We start from the raw sequence: 5,611 nt of genomic DNA, 5'->3' as shown, positions 1-5,611 counted from the left end.
GTTTAAAGGGGAATTTCCAAAAATCTCATGCAGGACATGAGAGAATAAATTTCTAGGCTGAGCCTCCCTATTTTCCCCCACAGAGCAGGCTCTCTTTTAGCAGTTGTTATGTTTAGCTGTTTTGCATGACTGAATTTCCATTCTCTAACTGCACATGATGTCCCAGCTTGGAACTGCCACCAGTTTGAGACTTTAAAAGGACTGCTCTCTCCTAGACTTCAGAGATTTCAAATTCTAGCTTGTCAGAGAACTCCCACCCCTGGTCCAAGTGGCAGATCAGAAGTTTTCCTCCCTTTGCTCCAATGTAAACCCTTGGAACAACCCTTTGAAAAGCACCAGGTCCTGCACTGTCCCCACAGAATTAACCCAAGACAAGGGTCAAGACCTGGTCCCACTTTCAGGGGTTTGTAATCCTTTTGTCATTGTGACACTTTAAAAGTTGTTAACTGTTTAGCTCACCTCATTTTCAGAAGGTTTCCAGCCAGGCTGAGTATCTGCCTCATTGAAATGGAGCATCACCATCATTTCTCACTCAGATGTCATGGACCATCTCAGCTCCTGCTGCAGAATATCTAATACCTGAAAATAATTGAAGGGGACCTTTCTGAGACAGTCCCTGGGGTGGGATGAAGCATTCCTCAGAGCCCATGTTCCAGAGCAGATTATAGAGGATTAAAGAGCTCAGGTGACCAACACAGTCCTGCAGGAACAGAGTGGGGACAATAAACACTCCAGACACCGGTGGAGGCTGCAGCTCCACCCTCCCCTGGCTGGCAGCATCAGCACAGGTGGCTTCCAGCTCAGTGTCCAGCCCTGCCACTGCTCCATGTGGTGTCCATGTCCCCTCCCATCCCGTCCCCAAAGCCTTCCTGCCACCCTGGCACCCTTCTGCTTCACTCTCCCTTAGTGTCCCATTTTCTCTTCCTAGGAATAAACCACTTTTTTTTTTTTCCTGGAAGATTTTTAGGGCTTTTGCTTTGCAGAGATCAATGCTTTCCCTGCTTGAAGCCCAAAGCCTGTGAAGGGGTTGGCTGTGCCAGGCAGGAATTTATTCCCTGTTTATTCCCAGGTGGAACCAGTGGGATCCACCATCCTCTGCCTCATGCTTGGTGTTTCTCTGCAGCAGCACCAAGCTGCAGCTTGAAATGGATCTGCTTGGCTCTCCCACCCTTCTGTGAGGGATTTTAGAGTTTTCTTCTGGTTCCCTGCTGAGGCAGCAGTGGGATGAACTTCTGGTCTGCCCAGTGTGGGGCAGGCAAGGTGCAAGGACTGTTCAGGCTGCCTGTGGAACTTGGGGACAGAGAGGATTGTTGAAGGGTCTCAGGGAGATGTCTGGGGACTAACACTTCCGAGATCCCCAAAAGGAGCTGAGCACCAGATGCCAAATTCTAATCCCTGTCCCATGGCAGCAACTCAGTGATGAGCTTTAGGTTCATTTGTTTTTCTCTCTGCTCTTAGCCACATAAAGTGATAAATGGTTCACAGTCAGAGATCCCCAACTGGAGAATTTTCAAAGCTTCATTAGAATATTCAGCCCTAAGTTTGCCTCCCCCAAACACACAGCAGTGGTCAGAAGGGTCCTTTCACTGCACATCCATTGTGCTTGGGCAGCCACACGTCCCTCTGCATCCACACCTCCCTCTCCCTGTCCCTGCTCTCCCACTGCAATAATCAGACCTTTTCCAAAGACATTTACTAGCTCTTTCCCTGTTCAAAATCCTAAAATAATTGTCAGGAGCTATTTAAAGCCCTTCACAGCCCAGCACACCACGGGTACAAACAAAACCCTTCTGGGTGAGCCCAGCCTGGCTGTTTCTAACAGGACACAAAAAGCTCAGTCACATTGCTCTGGGAAGCTCAGGGACTCCTGAACATGCCTGCAGCTTTGTGTGGCCAAGCCCATGGATCATGAACCTGCACTTTAATAATCTGCCCTGGTCAGAGGCAGAGAGGTTTGGGTAATGCTGGGTCACCCTGGCCACCTTTGCAGCTTAACTGGTGAAAATGCTTCAGCACAAGGGGCATCCACAGCAGCCTGCAGGGAAACACAGCAGTGCTGTTCATGTGGCTGGTCAGGGTCTGGAGAGGAAACAGGAAAAAAGGTGTAGAAAACGAGCAAGGGGTCTGAGTGAGCCTGGGGGGAATCCAGCTGTGACATCCAGTGGTTTACTCCACAGTAAAACAGGCTGCAGAAAGTTTTTCAGACTGGATGGGGAATTGGAAACACAGGGAGTTTCTTGCCACAAGTGCTCTGCAGTGCACAAATGTCAGCAGACAGTCTTCCAAGTGGCTGGAAGGTCATTCCTATAAATAAATCATCCCGGCCCCGAGGAGCCCTACAGAGCTTCCCAGGAAATGTGCATCCTGGCAAATTGGATCTGAAAGAGGAGACAGGTAATGACTGCTCCTTTCAATGCTGCAGGAACAGAGAGCTTGAACAGGACCAACAATGGCTCCTCCAGTTTTTCATCTCTCTGATGAATAATGCAGCACATCCCATGAGGGGATGGGCAGCGTGTTCCAACAAACTGACACCAAACACCAGCGGGGCCAGGGCTGCCTGCTCATCCACAGGGATGGTAAAAGCAGGGATGGATTCACTCCACAGGAGTTGTGTTTGCACACTCAGGTGTGCTGGGGTGGGTGATCCCTGGCTCTTTAACCAGGCACCTGCCAGTGCCCACCTGCAGCTTGACCTGGGTCCTTTTCTGAGGAAGGGAAAAGGGCACTGAACAGCTGCCAGCCAGCCCTGGGGCACACCCTGCAGAAGGGCCTCAGTCTGCCTGGCTGAAGGACCAGCAAAGAGGCAGCTGCTTCTTTTTTCCGTGTCTGGGAATTTATCTGCAAACCAGACTGGGGTGCCCACGCAGGAGGTGATGTCCAAGCCACAGGAACACGTGACAAGTTAGATGGGACAAATCCCTGGGGCTGTGTGGGCTGGGGCTGGCTGCATGGCACCCTGTGCCACTGCTGAGAGTAAAAACCATCCCTGCAAAGGAAAATATAACGTGTAGGCAATCATCTGATTACATGTTTTAATATTTATGCAGCCCAGAGCTTACTATAAACTGCTCTGCGAGCAGAACTTGGTGTGCTGAGGAGGGAAGGCATCAGGGCTGGGGCAGGCATTGGGGGCCATGCAGGGTTTGCATGTCTTGTAATCAACTTCCATGGCCATTCCATTCAAACCACCCACTGTTCTTCCAGGAAATCGCTGGATTTCAAAAGAATAAACCATAATTATTTTTTTTTAAGTACTATTACGCCATCCTTATCCTAAAGCTTCTGCTGACCTCCAACAGCACAGATCAGATCCATGTAACACCCTTTAGCCTCAACCCACTTTAAAATATTAATCCTCATGCAGGGCACAGCATTATTATCCCCTTTCCTCTGGCTGGGGAAGGCTTGGCAGGGAGATGGGATGAGCTGCTGGTGCTGCAGCCAGCAAGGGGAAAGCAGGATGGGAGGAAGGATGTGCTGGGCAGAGCCAGGGCTGGGACCGTGCTGAGCTCTCTGCTCAGCTCCCAGGGCAAATCCAGAGGGATGGCACCACCCCAGTGCATGGGAAGCTCAGCAAACCCATTGCAAGACAGAAATAATACCTACCCAGTTTGGGGAAAACAGTGTGCATTAAAATACTCCCATGGTAAAATTATCTGTGCCATTTTTTGAGTTAACATTAAAAATAGCTACAGAGGAATGCAAAACAACCTCTGATCTTAATTGTTTTGCTTTGGAGAATAGAAGGGGTGGAGAATGTTTCCAAGTGAGAGAGAAGTGCACTAAGAGAGAGTACATGTGCCTCATCTTTTTTCATAAAGGATAAAAATTGTTGATTAACCTGAAAATATGGCAGGAAAGGATCACTGTAGACTGAAAGGGCTTTTATCTCAAAATGGTTTAAATAGAGAATCTATGATCAATACCGGTTTAGATTCCATAATGAGCTCAGCTGCAAATGGGTGGCAGACACTTTCCCATCCTACAGGAGCAGGAGATGGATGAGCCAGCCTCCTCCTGCCCTCCCACTCTCATCTGACAGGCACCCCAGAGATGTTGCCAGTAGCAACAATGAGCCTTTCACCTGCTCAGAGCTCCCTCCCCTCAGCCTGAGCGGCTTCCTGGGCCCTGCTCCTGCTGCAGGTGGTGCCACCAGGGGCCTCACACTGTCCCAGACACATTGTGTGAAAAATCCTTTCCTTGGGATCCTTGCTCCTGAGAAGCTGAGAGGCCTCAGAAACCAAATGCAAACAATGATTTTCTGCTGCTGTGCAATGGAACAGGTGCATCTTGGATTGGTCTCATGTGGTTGTTTTTAATTAATGGCCAACCCCAGTCCAGCTGTTTCAGACTCTCTGGCCAGTCACAAGATTTTATTATCATTCCTTTCCTTTCTATTCCTTTCAAGCCCTCTGATGAAATCCTTTCTTCTATTCCTCTAGTAAGTTTTAATATATCATTTTCTTTTGATATAATATATATCATAAAATAATAAATCAGCCTTCTGAAACGTGGAGTCAAGATTCTCATCTCTTCCCTCGTCCTGGGACCCTTTGCTTTTTCACCAGGTCCGTGGCTGCAGCTCCCTGGAACCTGCAGGGACCTGGACAAGGTGTCAGGGCACTGCATTCCATGGAATCACAGAAGGTTTGAGCTCAAAGGGATCTTCAAAACCATCTCATTCCACCCCCCCTGCCATGCCAGGGACACCTTCCACTGTCCCAGGCTGCTCCAAGCCCCATCCAGCCTGGCCTTGGGCACTGCCAGGGATCCAGGGGCAGCCACAGCTGCTCTGGACACCCTGTGCCAGGGCCTCCCACCCTCCCAGGGAACAATTCCTTCCCATCTAACCCTCAGTGTGAAGCCATTTCTCCTTGCCCTGTCCCTCCATCCCTTGTCCCCAGTCCCTCCCCAGCTCTCCAGGGTCTCCCCAGAGCTTGATGAGCACCCCCATTGTGCTCAGCACATGTTACAGGAGAGGCACTGTGCCATGGGGCACCCCAGCAAAGCCAAGTCCTGATGCCAGGGTACAGGCAGCCTGCATCATCATCATCACCTGCCCCACCTGCCCTGGGGCCATGGACCAGCCCATCACAAATCAGGAGCTCCAAGAAGGGACTGAGTGAAGCTGCCCAAGGACTCAGGAGCTCATCCATCCTTCTAGCCATGAAATCAGAAAGTGCCAGGTCACCCTCTGAGAACAAATGCCCATTTATCCTTCATCAGACACGAGCCACGTGACGTGGGGACCTTTCCTTGTCCCAGCAGCTGACCTTCAGTCTTGGTGTCTTCAAACAGATCCCATTCCCTGGGCTTCAAATACTTGTTGCTGTCACTGAGTGTTCTCTGAAGATTTTATTAAAACCTAGAAAACAACACGAAAACCTAGAAAACAACACAAAAACCTAGAAAATAACACAAAAACCTAGACAGCAATGTGAAAATCTAGAAAACAACTTTAAATCTGCAACTGGGATTTTTTAGCAAATTAAAGACATTAATAGCTTAAAACTTTTTTAAAAAATACCCTCTTTTTTTTTTTTTTACAGGTGGGTTTTCAGGAGTTTGCTCTGCAGGGCTGCAGCCTGCCCCCGAGGGCAGGCAGCCA

This window comes from Fringilla coelebs, assembly GCF_963513975.1.
Source record: "Fringilla coelebs genome assembly, chromosome: 8".
NCBI lineage: Eukaryota > Metazoa > Chordata > Aves > Passeriformes > Fringillidae > Fringilla > Fringilla coelebs.
This window is presented reverse-complemented; position numbering follows the sequence as displayed.